The 16498-nt window shown below is 39.9% G+C and overlaps 1 long non-coding RNA gene across 1 annotated transcript; it reads right to left on the bottom strand.

Annotated features, from left to right (window-relative positions):
* Positions 1-651: 651 nt before the first annotated feature.
* On the bottom strand, positions 652-7258 carry LOC146573840 (uncharacterized). The gene is made up of 3 exons (XR_014892558.1): positions 6878-7258; positions 5156-5361; positions 652-1062 (listed from the first exon to the last, which is right to left on the bottom strand). It is a non-coding gene; the product is annotated as an uncharacterized LOC146573840 (long non-coding RNA).
* Positions 7259-16498: the final 9240 nt, after the last annotated feature.

The following is a 16498-nucleotide window of genomic DNA, read 5'->3' as shown; positions in this document are numbered from 1 at the left end:
ATGTAACTATGCAATGTAATGTGCTTGTGTTAAATACCAGTCGCAGCAGACAGCAGAACGCACCTGAGGAGCCTCAATGGGACTGCGGTAGGTATATGGGACCCCCTATGGTACATTTGGATTCTTTGACTGGGTCTCAGCTGTTCTGATCTGAGTGCCAGCCGGGGTGTGTACAAGCAAGAAGGCTTCAGTCCAAGAGAGCAGGCCTGGGACCACAGGGCACCAAATGGGTCACGAATTTGCGTCATTCCTTTTGAAACTGGAATGAACAGCCAACTGGCTCTCTGTGGTGATGTGTTAATCAGCAGCGCAATGATAATGAAAAGACAGAAAGCGGTTCAGGGATCTAACAAGGTGCAAAGTGTTCAGATGGTTTGTGTTTGCATACATAATGTCTGCAGACTCAGAAAGACACTGAAGAGGACTGGTAACAGGAAGGCAGTTGAAGTAGAACAGGTCTGCAGCATTTAGGACTTAGAAGCTGCAGTAATATTCGAACTTTCTCTGAAGAAATGTGACAGTGCTCAGCTGAATGTACTGCAGTTACCAAATATGATATCAGAATACTGAACACTTAAATTATCCTGTAAATAAGACAGTTTTTAAGACACTGGGCGACCAATGTTACTCTGCATTTTTAATATGGATTGTTATATTTAACAGTGACAATGCCGAGAAAACAATGTACACCTTTTCAGCTTAACCACACTTATTTAAAACCCAAACTTTGGCAGATCATTCAAATTAATTGTATGCATTTTCATTGTCTCTCCTCCCTCATTTGTTGCCATGTAATTTGTCACCACATAATATCCTGTGCTGTTGGTTATGCAAGGTTCCCTCTCTCTTCCTCTTCATTATTGTTCACACTTTCCACTGCTGTCATCTGGTTTCCTGCTGGCTGTTTTCCCAGTGGTCTTGGAGAGCAACAAAGAATGCCTGGAGAAGCCAATCAAGCCCAGTTCACCAATTCAGTTTGGTGGTTGAATAAAAACCTCACAGGTGGAGAGCGGTCCAGCCAGCCGGGCGGATGGACAGGCACAAGGAAAGGATGTTTTTGCTCTAATTAATCAAAAAAAAAAATCTATTCAGTAGTGTTCCATTTTCAAGCAGCTCCCACAGACGTCTCGACTAATTTGGAATGGCTTCAAGGCTTGCATAACTGGAGCAAAGTGACTTCTAACCGGCAAACTTTCTGTGCCATTTGCCAAACAGATTGAACAGGTTGAACTAGAAGCAGAGTGGTTCATGACATACGACTCGGCAGGTTTTAGAAATATGCTTTCATAAAGTAAAAAGAATAAACGATCATTGTTATTAGGTTGAGAGTGTGACATTACGCTAAATTCCTATGATGCACTGCAATCTATTATTGCATTTATTATTTATGGGAAAAATACAGAAGAAGCTGCAACTGCAAAACTGCAAAACTGAATTGGTATCTGTACAATTTACAGAAATGTTTAACAGTGCTGAGAGACTGTTACTATTATGCTTTTTTTTTTTAAAGACTGGTACTGGTTTAACTGTGTCTGTCTATCTCCAAAAGTTGATTCTGTTCATCTGGACGTAGCGTTTTGTGGGAGAAACGTTTTGGTCCTGCAGCTGACCTGCAGTCAGCTGAGACTGAAGAAGTCACTTGGATGAGTGACGAAACATTTCTCCCACAAAACGCTGCGTCCAGATGAACAGAATCAACTTTTGGAGATTTACTTCCCTGGATGATTGAGTGTGCATCAAGATGTGTCTGTCTAAATCTCGCAGATTTCTTTGATTATTTTTCTAGCTATATATAAAGCAGCAGTAACTTTTCCAGGTTTTATATTCCTGTACTATTCAGTGTCCTACTCAGGTGTAGTAGAACAAGCTGTAAACACCAAACATGACACGAAACATGACCTGCTAAAGTTTATATGCTGATGGCGTTATCAAATGTCTATTTACACATTTAGCATTTACAGAGCATCATTACTGTTCTCTGGGAGTCATGTTTTTGGTCACCGGATTAAATTAAATCCTGTGTTTACACTCTCTCTGCCTTTGTTTATAACTTCAATGGATAATTGGAAAAATCTGTCTCTTCAGCTGCTGAATGTTCTTCTATGTCACCGACTATAAACAGTGATTAAAGGGGGGAAAAAAGAGAGTCAACAGCTGTCATCCCTGTATGTGAGCCGGATTTTAAAACGCACCATGGGTACGACCTACGACTATCATGTGTACCCACATGTTCAGCTTGTGTTCAGATTTTAATTTTATTACTATCCAGTACCACTCTGTGCACATTTGCTTGTCTGTCTCTATTCATCAAGAAAGAAAACTGGAAGCCAGGTCTTGTTAAAAAGAAAGAAAGATTGACATTGGCTTCTGTTGTTAATGCTGATAAGACAAGAGACAGCAAAAGAGGACATGACAGAGCGAAAAAGTTAACGACACAGTCACTGTAAAATTAAAGAATAACCTCTTTTATTCCTAAAGGCTTTATGTGTCAGGAAATAATATTAAAACATTTAAATAATCTGGTCCTTACCAAGTCTTAAAGTTAGGAAAACCTACAGAGGAACTACAAAAACTCAAAAGCTACATCTGCAGATGTTTAGGTAAGTTTAGGTAGGTGGTTCTTAAAAGCTACTGACTCATGGAGTTCACACAGCTTCTGCATTTTGGTTTAGTTTTTATTAAACAAATAATGACATGATGTAATATGTCAAATGTTGTTGTTCACCTCAGGTTGTATTTAAATCATTTTACAACCTGGCAAGGACCAGATCATTATACATATATAAAACCCTAAAATTTACTTTCTTTTACCCTGACTGCAGGTGCATTTTAACCTGACTGCACACTTTCCTGCTATGTCCTTGTTAAGAATACACAAAAAATGATAGTTGGTCAAAATGAATACATGACCACTTTAGCAAGTGATCTGAGTGATTGATCACACTGGATCTTGGCAGTTATTTTTAGTGCTATCCAAATGTGATCACTTGGATTACACAAACGTACACATGCATAAACGTACACGGTCGGCCTTTATTATCATTACAAACTTCCTTTTTTGACAAGTAAAACATATTACGTGACGAGGACCTGATCAACTTCTCAGCCTTTGTTTACAGTTTCCCCAAAAGTTGTCTTTTGTGTTTGATGGTATGAACAGTCAGATACCTTAAACCACAGTCAGCATCATCCAAACTGTCAGATGCAAGACAAGTATTTTTCTAAGGAGGTCTTGTTGTAAAGCTCTTGTGACATAACCCACCATGATCCATACAGTCATGGTGTGACAAGGGCTTGTTATCTGAGGGAACAGTGACTGACCCCCGCTTTTGTCCTTTGAGACAATAAGTAGGCATTGTCTCCTCAGACTGACTGAGTTCAAAGTAACAAACCCACTCAATGTTCCTTGAACGAGCTCCAAGGACATTAGGAAAGCTTGATTCTCTGTGTTAATCTGTGCAGATGTCATCTCATAGAGTTGTGTTGTTCTTTCACAGCACTGCCCTGACCTTTGTAATTGCTTGGGCGCTGATCTACGTCATTATATCAAAGCCGCAATTGAGTAAAGTCTGCTGTCCTTGCTCTTTTGTTCTCTGCTGAACAATGCAGCTGGACCGGCAGCTGGACTTTTGTAATAAAATAAAAAAGATGCTTCAAATGAAGGTATCTGAGGTAGTTATGCATTACTTGAAAAAAATCTCTAAGAAATTTGTTTTTTGTTAACTTATGGAAAATAATCTACATTTATCTTGTCTGACTAGACCTTTGCTTTCCTCAGTGTATATGTGGCTGGACCACAGGGAAGGTTTGAAGGTTTGTGTAGTTTATTAGCAGGTTTTCATAAGGCAGATGAAGATCATTGACATCATCCACCGGAGACTGACACCACCAGGTGCCCCGGTCACGGTGCTCTGTCTGTGAACCTCCATGTTCGAAAAATTTCGAACACATCACATTCAGTCGTCCCCGTGCTTCTACATTTCACATCCTTTCCCTTTGACTCACACAGGTCAGGTTAATGACCACAGTCGCGGCTGTTACCCAATGCGCTGTGTCACCATGTGCTCTCCAAAAAAGTATTGTCGTCTTAGCCAATCTATCCCTTCCTTCTTCTCTGATGTAAATGTGTGTATGTTTTAGCACGTGTGTTTCACATGGGGTGGTGCCTCTGAGGTTTTTCTACCATCTGCCAAAGGCTTAATAAATGGCCAAATTTAAAATAGAAACTGAGTAATGCATTTAGGAGAGGCCCTGAGATTACAAGAGACAGAGTGGGCTCCAGAAAGCAAACACTTTAAAAAGGTGTGCCCATTCTCTCTCTTTGTCACTGTTCATAAGTGATCTCGCTCTCTCTCTCTCTCTCTCTCTCTCACACACACACACACACACACACACAAGGAGAGAGAACATGGGTGGATGTGTCTCTGGAAAGGATTTGTCTATTGATATCTGTCTGGGGCCTGGCTGCCTGCCACCCCTCACCCCCACACTGCAAACTCAAGTTCATGACCTGTTATGCAACTCTGCTCATTGGCCATTGTAACAGATTTAAAACACATCTGCATCTAAAACAGATGTAGTTTCCATTCGTCACTTAAAAGTAAGTAAGTAAGAAATCACTCATTTGACACCATGCAATAATACTTATGCTCCAGTATTGTAAATATATACAGTGCTGTGAAATGCATTAACAATTTTGTTAATGCATAATTTTTTTTTTTTACATATTTGTCACATTTAAGTGATTCATATCAAGTTAATTTGAATTTTAGACAAAGATAATATGACTAAATACAAAATAAAATTTTTAAGTGATGATTTCATTGATTAAGAGATAAAAGCTTCAAAACCTACCTGGCGCTATGCAGAAAACTAACTGCCACCTAAACTTAATAACTGGATGTGCCACGACCTGCAATCAAGCATGTGTGATAACTGGCAACGAGTCTTTCACATTACTGTAGAGGAATTTTGTCGCACTATTCTTTGTAGAATTACTTTAATTCAGCCACACTGGTATGGAGGACCAGCACATTATTATTATTATTATTATTGGGGGGATGTGTGTGAGTCTTCTGGTTCTCCACAGTTTACAGTCAAAGCATCTCAATCTGATTTCAGTCCAGACTTTAACTAGACCACTTCAAAAACTTACATTTGTTATATTTCCGAGGTGGACTTGCTGGTGTGTTTCAGATCACTGTCCTGCTGTTCACTCAAGCTTCTGGTTATGAACAGATGGCCGCACATTCTCCTTCAGGATTTTCTGGCAGAGAGCAGAATTCATGGTTCCATCAGTTACTCATCCTGGATGAGTCATCGGGCAGCAGCAAATTTCTGACTATATTTTTGTTTGATGATCTGAAACATTTAAGTAGGACAAATGTACACAAACGGTAAGAAATCAGGAAGGGGTGAAATACTTTTTTGCAGCACTGTGAATTGTTTTGTAGTGAATAAAACAGCCCACACAAGTACAAACACCACAGTGACATAGCCAAAGCAGTGAAAAAGCACTTTATTGTTGTTTTTTCAGCTAAGATTTAAAGTGTGTTTTTGGCTGGTAAACAAAATGTCTATTGACTGTTATTTAAAAATTACATTTTAATATTAAGTTTGCAAAATATTTTGACTTAGAGTCAGGTATTGCATTCGGTTTCTTCTGGCCTTAAGTGTGTTATCCTATCTTAAATCTGAATATATCTTAAACATATAAAACAGGAAATATAGCAAGTAAAATAGCAACCTAGCATTCCTCATGTGCCAGCTGTATAAAATTACAGAAGAGGATTAGGGCCACTGGAATAAAAAAGTGGGCACGTCTTTTTTTTCCTTCTTTACCAGAATTCTGAGAAAAAAGTCAGAATTCTGAGATTAAATCAGAATCAGAATACTTTATTGATCCCTAGGGGAAATTATTTTGGTTACAGTGCTCCAGTATAAACAGTAACAAAGACAGACAATACACTAAGTAAGAAATAGACACAATATATACAATATATACATGCATATCTATCTATACACATATAAGTCACTTATTGATAAATAGCTGAATAAGAAAGAAGAGCATGTGCAAAAAGGGTGTAGCTATTGCAGTATACAGCGTGTTAAGTGGATGAGTTGTACAGAGAGATGGCCACAGGCAGGAATGATTTCCTGTGTCGTTCAGTGGTGCTTTTTGGTAATCTCAGTCTCTTGCTGAACGTGCTCCTGTGACTGACCAGCATGTCATGGAGTGGGTAAAGTCACAATTCTGACTTTTTTCTCAGAATGGAAAAGAAGAAAAAAAAATTTGTGCCCACTTTTTTTTCTTTCGGTGGCCCTAATCCTCTTCCATATAAAATAGGGCTGCAAATAATGATTAATTAAAAAAAATTGTGCAGTTTTACACTTTAGATACATTTACTGTTTCTCTGTTATAGTCCAATAAATCAGTCACACATTGAAAGTTTCACTACTTTCCAGTGTTGGGAAGGTTACTTTTAAAATGTATTCCATTACAGAATACAGATTACATGCCCCAAAATGTATTCTGTAACGTATTCCGTTACGTTACTCAATGACAGTAACGTATTCTGAATACTTTGGATTACTTAATATATTATCATGCTTTTTACAACAACGTGAATGTACTATTGCTGTGTGATTTATTACTGTTACTGAAGGTCAGCGACTTCGAACTGTAGTAAAGGGACCTCTGACTAAAACGGCGGGGTCCCTGTCGGCTGGTAGCCGAAAAATAGCTTTACTTTGTTGTGTGGGTCAACTTTTCTTGCGAGAGACAGAGAGAGGCGTTGAAAGGCTGCTCCAACGGAACTTATTGTTTCGGAGGAAAACACGAACACGGTGTACAGTCGAGTCTTAATAGCTTACTTACAACTGGGCTCGTCAGGCTCTCTTCTTGGCTGCAGTGGTTATTATTATATTTACATGCTTCCAGCTGCCGTTTTTCCTCGATGACAACTCATACCTTTCCACTCCCCTTTTTCTCCCTCCTCGCCCTCACAGACCCATAACGTGTATGGCAGTCCATTCTCCCTGCAACACGGACTACACTGCCCATGAGGCTACATTCTTTAGAGCTATGCTTGTAGCATTCTGCCTGTTAGCTTAGCACAACAACAACAACAACAAAAAGGCGCTCTCTCACCCAGGAAACACACAGTCGCAGAGAGAGAGAGAGCGTCGCCCTGTAACCATGGCAACCGTAACGCTGCCGCCTGGAACAACAGAACGTAGCTGTCAAACAAAACCCAAACAGTCCTGACCCGCGACAATATCAAACAGGAAAGTACCGCAGTGTAATCCATTTATTTCAACAAAGTAACTGTATTCTGAATACCACTTTTTTAAACGGTAACTGTAACGGAATACAGTTACTCATATTTTGTATTTTAAATACGTAACGGCGGTACATGTATTCCGTTACTCCCCAACACTGCTACTTTCTAACGAGTATTTCTATTATGCTTGCCTTTTGTTTGCTTTTAACAACTAATTCTTCAGGTCTGCTTAGACTATATATTTTCTTCTTCTTCTGTTTTTGGTATCCTCCCATTCACGTTATGCCTATGAGCATGGACTTCTTTACATCACCTTACATTACCTCTGGAAACCTCTGAGGACTCACTAAAAGCTTAGGTATCGTTGTAAGCCGCATCTAAAACATGATACAGGGATTCCCCTGCCTGAGTGGGGACATTGGCTGGGATGGCTGGCCTCCCCTGAGCTGGATAGTGCCTCTGGAAACTGCAGTCAGGTGGTTGGATGGATGATGACAAGCTGTCATCGGACTGAAAATAAATTTCGGAGCCATACATTTCACAGAGACTTCTCGTTTTCATCTCCCACAGTGCTTGCGTGCACGCTTGACCCAGACATGTTTAAACTTTCTTTTTTCTTTCCCCCCAGTCAGATTTACTGCACAATAATTAATCATTTAATCTGTATTTAGTTTCTACTCTTACATCTTTGTCCCATGTCTTCAGGGTTCCACTGCTATGGGTTTGTAGTCTGTACTATGTGTTTCAGGACCATTGCTTGTATTATGTGCTTGAAATGCACATTACACTTGGCTGCTGTGTTCTACTTTCTGTCCACAGAAAGCCGAAAATGTGAAAAGTCTCTGCAAAATGACTAGGACCTGAGTGAGATCATGTGCAGAGGCTGTTTATGCAAAGTAACAGGTCAAGTAAAAATATATTTTTTTAAAATGGTAAGTTGAATGATTCTGGTATATCCTGCCAGACAACTTGTGACATGCTACTTTTTTGGAACTAGCTTTGCTTGAACTATTATTTGTTTGGAACTATATTCAAACAGCTTTAGTAACCCTTTAAAAGTCATTTATAGCTTTTGCATAAAAACCACAGTGCGTAACCTTTCTATTCCAGTTTTTGATTACATCAGAGGCATTTCTCACAAGCCTTACCCTTGTGATGCTCATTCGGCTTGCCTGACGTCTCATACAGAGATTCCTTAAACGCATGCGGTTTTTCGAAGTTAATCTCACTGTCACTCAGCTCCTGTTAATTTGGCAAACCTCTGATCTGGAGGATCTTGTTACACACATATCCGATGGAGTGTTTCCTGCGGTAGAGCTAGCTGTGAGCTTTAAAAAATGGGATCTATATTTATGACCTGATTTAACTTGTTTGGGCAGTTTTCATCATTTGTATGCACACTGTAGAAATTTACACATTTGCCTAATAATCAAAAGCTTACTGGTTCAGTCTTTGGAGGAGACACTAATCTCTTTTGGGGTTGCATCAGGAAGGGCATCCGGCATTAAAAAATTGCCAAATAAGGTATGTGGCACTACCTGCTGTGGCAGTGAATAAAGGAGCAGCCAAAATTAGCTTTACATGCATAAGGCTTTACACTTTGAGTTGTTATGGAGACATCCCACATACCTTACTTCTATTAGGCTGTTGTCACCACAGTGAGGCTACCTGCCCAGCAAGCATTTGTAGGATTGTTTTAATGAGAGTCACAGAGTATTAGTATTACACTGTGTCAGAAAACCTTTGAAACGCTGCCCTATTGCCTCAAGGTGTAAAGCATAGCGTAGTCCACAGCTTTTCACCAGCACAGGGTGAAATAGACGCTTGACACTAAATGGTGTCGTTATAGAGAGAAAGCGACACTGCGCTGCTGCTAGGCCCACATATCTAAGAATGGCTGAGTCCTAGAACCACCAGTGCTTCTTTGACCTTCTTGAATAATTTAGGCGCTTACTCGTTTCAAGCTGGGCTATCGTTCCTGTTTATGGCTGCCACTTAGCAGTCGGTCATCATCTCTCAGTCATGGAAGGTGTGACGAGTTTTAATCCCGAGATTGGCGATAATCTCCCCACCATCTTAATTTTTTTCTGCTTAGTTGCTGTGAGCCCAGTTTGAAAATGGCAAGCGTGTTCCTGGGAGGTTCAGCGTGAGGACAGATCCCTGGCCCATGCCAGGGAAACCAGTTGGACAGAGAAATAGAGCGAGATATTTGTCATTGAGAGGACGAAAGCGGTTCTGTTCAGTGCGCGACCGACCCGCTCCGAGTAGTTGTGGTATAATGTTGAACAAATGCCAGCTGCATTCCTGTTTCCACCTCACTCTCTGTAGCTCCCACCCTGCCATTCAGGCAGACTCATTAAGTGCCCTTTTGTTGGGGGGATTACAGAGTTTATATTTAACCTGTGTTCTCACTGTCAGTGGACTGCCGAAGCAGTGGCTGGCAATGCCAGCTGTGGTCATCTGGTGTCTCACTCCCACAAGTATCTCCACACATTGTCAGCCCCTCTGCCTCTCATCTCTCTGTTCCCGGGACTTTTCTCCCTCTCAACAAATCAGAGCTCCCCATCTATTCCAGTTATTGTTTTATCTATATTTGCCAATACAGGTTCAAGTTTCTTCGCGTGAGGGTCCAACTTGGCACACGCAAGACCTGAGCACCATGAAAACTGCCTCTGTTTTTAAGCCATTGTCTTGCACCTGATTAGTTAGGCATCCCACGTTTTCTGAAATCTTCCCAACTGCACTGAGTGCATTTGTGTGCATGTACATATAAAGTGCCTTGAGGCAACTGTTGTTGTGATTTGGTGCTATATAAATAAATTGAATTGAATGTACGTGTACACAAACATGCATTCACGCAATGCACTTTTCCTTGTCTGCCTCTATGAGTGTGCACTGTGGCTTCAGGGACATAGTGTGCTCATCATGCTGAGCAGAATGACTCGTTTGACTTCTAATTTGTCACTGACTCATACAGAATGCAGTTTTATGGCTTTAACAAGTCCTTAATAGCAGAAACATTGTAATAGTAGATGAGGTTTAAGACATGGAAGCAGCAGATTCTATTTTTGGGGATTTGTTTTGCGTCTCTTTGTGGCTGAGTTTTATTTTGACCCAGGTGACTTTTTTAGTAGCATATGCAGAGTGTGTGATAATTCTGAAGTGGTGCTCGTGTCGTTTTTTGCTATTGCACGTAGACCAGCAGGCACTGTTCTTGAAGCACACTAAAGCAGGCAAAAGGTGTTTTTGCTTCAGCTGAGCAACGACTCTCATTGGTGTGCAACAAACACTAGACTCTCTCTCTCTGGACTTTCTGCCTCGTGTTTCCTCTTCTGCTTCCTCAGGCTAAGTTTCTATCTCTCTCTGTCTGACTAAATCTTAGGTTTTGTATTAACTAGTCAAGGCATGATAGAGTTTTGGATGTATGTTTTGGACTGGCAGATACAGATCAGGCATTTTGCCTCCTGTGTTCAGTACATAGGTATGGATCTAAATGTTCTTGCCAAGTGATAGGAATCGCTATGTATCTAGGCTCCCCCCTGGCGCCCACCGCGCAGCCACAATTGAAAATAGATGTGCATAATTTGGCTGAGCTCTTACAGGTCTCTTTCAAAGGCTACATGCTGAGCAAATATCTGGAGGCTACTTCGTACCTCGGACTATAGATGGGTGACAAATGGAAAGAAACCCCTTCTTGAGGTCTTTTTTGTGTGAACCTACAGAAATGGTGCCATTTTCAAATAAACCCTTCAGAACCTTTAAACCCTTCAAACCACCTTCAGTGCACTTCACATTTAGAAAAATCAGATGGAGTAATGGAACACCTTTCTTCCAAAAGTACCTCATTTGGTACTTCTAATGATGATTGTGGTGATAAAGAGCCTAGTCTAATACACTGATCCAAAATCTCTCATTGAGGTGGGTTATGGCTTGGTCACTGCATAGACAGTAACATCTAATTGACATTATTTTTATACTCATCAAGCCATTCAGTTGTTGTCATTGTTATCCTGGCAGAGATTGCTTATGTCAGGATAGAAATATTTGGGACAAGTGGATCCAAAATGCACCTCACAGTATAACATAGCCATGCAGCCTCACTGTAGTGCAGTGTGTTGTTTGTTGGTTTTTCGTTCATTGATTTGTCCCTGTTTTAGCGATGATCTGTCTTTTGTGATAGTAATGAATAGTTTGGACTTATTTGCAGATGACTCAAACCTATACTGTGAATATATATATCTGAGAAACTTTTATACCATTTTCTTCTTTCATCCATCTATACTTCCTCATGAAAGCACAGGATGCTGTCAAAAACTATTTGGTACTAAGTCATAGGATCTACATAAAATACAATTTGTGAAGTTACTCATTATCTGTTTGTGTTAAGGTTGTACGAGGAGGATGCCCTTTCATTATCAAGAAAATAAAATGAAATGTTGTCCAATAGTACTTTGGTTTATAAAATGAGTCAAATATTAATGAGCCCGTATAATAGAGTGATTAAATGTGTCTTAGAAAAATTCATAAATGAATACATTTATCATAAAAATAAATGTATTAATGTATTAATTTACCCTCGAAAGACCCAAAGTCTTTCGTGGCATGTATTTTTAATTTCACTTTGCTATTTGGGCTGATTGGGACCTGATGAATGTAAAAACAAAGAATTATCTTTTACCTGATTTTGCTCTACAAGGGCCGGATATCCACATATGAGGGCATTTGTTTTAATTTTCGATAGAGCAGTGGCAGAATGTCCTGCATGCGCACAAAAAAATCTAACCTGTATTGAAATTAAAATAAATACGTTAACAATTCATTCTGTTTTGAAGTGTGAGTCAGTAAGTGACTGGTGACTGGCTGCTCCAGCCAATGATGCGATTCACATTCGTATATATGCAGCTAATCAGCGTCGTTGACAGGCTATGACAGCGTCCTTATGTGTCGACACAGGTGTTTTAACTAGGAAAGCGGCTGATGTGGAGTGAAGCCACGTTTGCAATGTTTGTTTTTTTTCCTGAATACTATCATTGTTTGTATTTACTGTGTGGAGAAACAGTAAAACGAAGTTTTATAAGGAGAGCACTCGAAAGCACTCCGCCTGTGAGCAAAAACAAAACCAAAAACCCGCAGCCTTTCCTATTGGTGGAAAAATGCACCATGTCGACCAATCAAAAAATGATATGGCAACATGGCATTTAGTTGTTTAGGAAGAGGGAAGTTACGGCGGTGTTTTGAGATGTGTGAGATTTGCGACATTTAGCATGTTTGGAGTCTAAAGTTAGTGTGTTGTCTTGTGTAGTTAGTGTGTAGTGTAGTCAATAGTTTTGTTGTGTGTGTCAGAACAATGAGGTGACTGCTGAATGTTACAGGTGTTACAGGAGTGATACATCTCCTGTTGTCAGGCCTGCAGGTATCAGGCTGTTGTTCTCCTTTATCTCATAGTGGACAGAAAGAAATTTTTGGAGTGGCACAAATAATTTGTGTGGCATCAGATTTGATGCAGAACAGCTGATTGTTCTGTAAATAGTTTGAAATGTTTATTTAAAAACTGCCTTGGCTGCATTTGTAGGTAAACAGCTGCAAAAAACTTTGTTGTTTGCAAAACTCAGTTACTTTTTTGAAGAAGTAACTATATAATTAATTGCCCAACATTGGTCATTATATTCTGTATTTTGCAGTTACAGACTCTCTCACAGACCACAGACTCATACTCGTAATACAAGTCAGAGCTTTATTTAAAAAAAAGGAGTTCAAGTTATTTTTTACTTGCAATAGTGTTAACATACGACACAAGTCATGAACAAGACTTTTTAAAAATTTCATTGTAAGTGGGCTAAAGCAGTTAATTAAAAAATAGTCTAACATAAATGCTGTAATTTGATTATTTTAATAAACCATGTAACTTGGATGGATCTGATGCTGGCGTGACCACAGTGCACACGTCTAATGTTGCTCACAGTGGTCCAAGGGACCGCTCAGGGAGTTTGTGTGTTCGCTCCGACACATGAAAAATTAGAGGGAACATTGCTCGTAAGGGATATCAGGCCCTTGTTGAGCAGAATTTAGTATTTTGGGCTAGACAAACCCATGTGATGTCCACATATGTGGATGTCAGGTCCTGCAGGAGGTAAATTAATAAACTAAACTTATAAATTAATTAACAATACAGATAATTACCAAAGAAATTGCATGTTTCTATAATGGTTAATCCACAGGTATGCACAGGCTCTTTAATCAAAATGACATTTTTAATGCTAAAATATAATTAATGTTTGAATCCATGCATTTTTGAATTAACATTTTTAGAAAAGCTCAAAAAAATGAATCAAATAGTAAAGCACATCATTATCTTTGATTAAGATGCAAAATTACAGTTATGTTCATGTGCATCCCCAACCTGTTTGGGAATGTACATTCAGTTTGATGCTGCTGTTTTAAGATAGAGGAAGGCTCATTCGTATTACTTGGGCTTATGCATCTGTAATGTGCACTGGATCACTTCTGCTGTATCAAAATAGAAAACTTATTTCTATTTTGGGTAAAGACAATTAAGCCTTATGAAGAAATTAGGGCAGATAGGCTTAGCCTTCAGGCCTGGACAAAGCAGACACAAAGATGGGGTGTAGATTGGGAGCCAGCTCCACCATATTTTGAGGTTTGTGGTGAAATCACAGACATGCAAATAGTCAAGACTCAACTTTGAATGGTGTATCTGAAAATGGCACCATTTCTGTAAGACCTCAAAGGAGATGTCGACCAAATTTAAATCAGGTACATTTCTTACTATTTTTTGGAGTCACAACTTTTTGATTCCTCCTTATATCTGACATTAACAGTTGCCAGATGTCAGTCTGGTTAACCTAACAAACTGTCTTTAACCTTATTTATGAAGCATTTATTTTTAATAGCAAAATGCAGTAAACAGCATGTAGCTCCATGGTTAAATTCAGCAAAGTGTACTTGCAAAAGTGACGCTAGTTCATATTCTAACAAAATATTTGCAGGAAAGATGAAGTTACGAGTGTAAAAGAGCCACAGGATTGCTATACATAGCTTCCTGTTCAGTTTGTGGTCATTCTAGAGAGGATCTGTTTCCTGTTTACATCCCTATATATTAACCTGTTAACCCCCCTACATATATTTTTATTTCTTTATATTCATTGATTGTTACAGATGTTATCTGGCTAACTGTTAAAGATTGGGAGGGTATAATAAGCTTTCTGTTGTACATCACTTAGATCTCCTTTTTTCTACCTCCATGGGCCCCAGGTATTCTGTAGACCCCCTTTGGACCAGCGCCAGGCTTACAATCAGCACCCACTTAGAGACCATCTTCTGATTCATCAGCCTCCCCACAACCCTGCATATCTGTCACCTCCACTGCTCATTATCCAGGTACAGAGCTTTATATTAGGATAAAAGCAGCCACACTAATGGGTGGAGAGTCAGAAAGGTCATTTCAGTTTTAAATGAAGTGGAGGATGAGAGGTTAACAGCGGGTATTGAAGTTTCATCCCATTTTGTCCCAAAATGGAAGTTTCCTTCTCCTTTAGGCATCAGTTTTGTGGACTGAGTGTAATCTGTACTGTGTCATCTTGCTGGCTAGTCTTTTGCTTTGAGAGGATGAAGTGCTTATTATGTTGGATAAATGCTGCTGTTTTGGGGGAAGATTGAGGACTGGATGTTCACTTGACAAAGAGATTGAAATGATGGCTGCATTAGTACGGGAAGGGGTGTAGTTTCTGTATGGGAGGAGGATCCTTTGGAGGGGGATGTGGATGGGCTCATCTGTAATCCTCTGACATGTGCGCTGTTTCTCACGTGCACACACAACCACTGCAGTGCAGAGCAATCTATGGCACAGAAACATGCTGCACTGCTGCCAGTGCAGCCCACGCTGCTTTGTAGCAGCCAATGTCCCCACCCACACACACTTGAACCCACTGTGCATTTCAGTGCCTCGCTAGACATTTCTGTGCTGTTGTACCTGTGCTACAGTGGAGCGTTGGAGTGCCTCTTCACGCTGACCTTTTTCTGCCCTGCCACAAAAATCTGCACATTAAGGCCACGGGGATGCTTGTTGGTACATTTTGAAAGCAGTTTCTGGTCTTTGCAATTATGTGAATCACTTCTAATTGACTGCTTCTTGACCTACTTACAGATTTAGAACTGGTTGTCCTATTTGTGTTCTCCAGTTAAATTATACAGTTTAATACCAATAAAAAAGCTGTTTGGTTGTCATCACTTAAGCAGGTCCAGTAAAGGGTAAATAAATAAACATAAACTAACAACTACAAGTATTTTACAGCTGACATCAGTGATGTCAGTGCTTTCATCAGTGTGAGACACAGAGTTCACATGCAGCCTGTGCTGCAAGCCGTGTGAGCAGCAGTCAAAATATTAGGCAGACTATCACTGAACCACAGCAAGCTTTTGTTTCCCATCACAATAATGTGCATCTAATAGTATGTGCATGTACTTGAGGTCAGTCAGCACCAAGCTTCTAAGTTGCTGTAAGTGGACACCGTATTAGAGTCTGATCTTACCGTATTATGTTTATGCACGTGTGTGGGTTTTTTCCAAGGATTAATATTCATCTGGGCAGCAGTCAGCAAGAGCTGAGGCTGTGTGGGCCTTCTTCATGCCGAGTTAGTTTACAGTGTAAAGTGTCCTGGAAGGGTACTCTTGCCTTCAGGGCTGTGGTCACATTTCTTTTAATAATATGATAGCAGGTCTCAGCCATTAGTATGTCTGACTTTACTCATACGATTATCCTTCAGTCCTCTCTCCACATCTCTCTTTTCTTCTTTTTCATCTAAATATTACTCACTCCACTGTTTCTTTTTTCTTTGTTTACTAAAATTACTGCCTCTTTTAAGTATGGCTCTGGCCCTTCCTTATAAAGACATAAACAGAGATGCACGTGGTTGGACAGTGTGCTGTCACCTCTTGTTATGGCGCATGTCCTTGTTGGGTAGAAAGTAGCTGTATCCAAATGGCTGCATTTGGCTGTGCACATTAGTGTGTAAGTGTCTGCATGGAGCCTTGTTATAAAGATTACACTGAGGACATTCCATGGTGTTTATGTCAGATCACAGCTTTTAAAGGTTTACGATGAGGGATATGTGTGCTATTCCTGTAGGTGAAAGACGTGTGTGTATGTTTTTATTAGGTCTGAGAAATGCGCTGTTGTACTAAATGATGTTTAGCGT

This window comes from Mchenga conophoros, linkage group LG5, assembly GCF_057382185.1.
Source record: "Mchenga conophoros isolate Kocher_MC1m ecotype Shallow Benthic linkage group LG5, M_conophoros_male_GT1.1, whole genome shotgun sequence".
Taxonomy (NCBI): domain Eukaryota; kingdom Metazoa; phylum Chordata; class Actinopteri; order Cichliformes; family Cichlidae; genus Mchenga; species Mchenga conophoros.
This window is presented reverse-complemented; position numbering and strand designations above follow the sequence as displayed.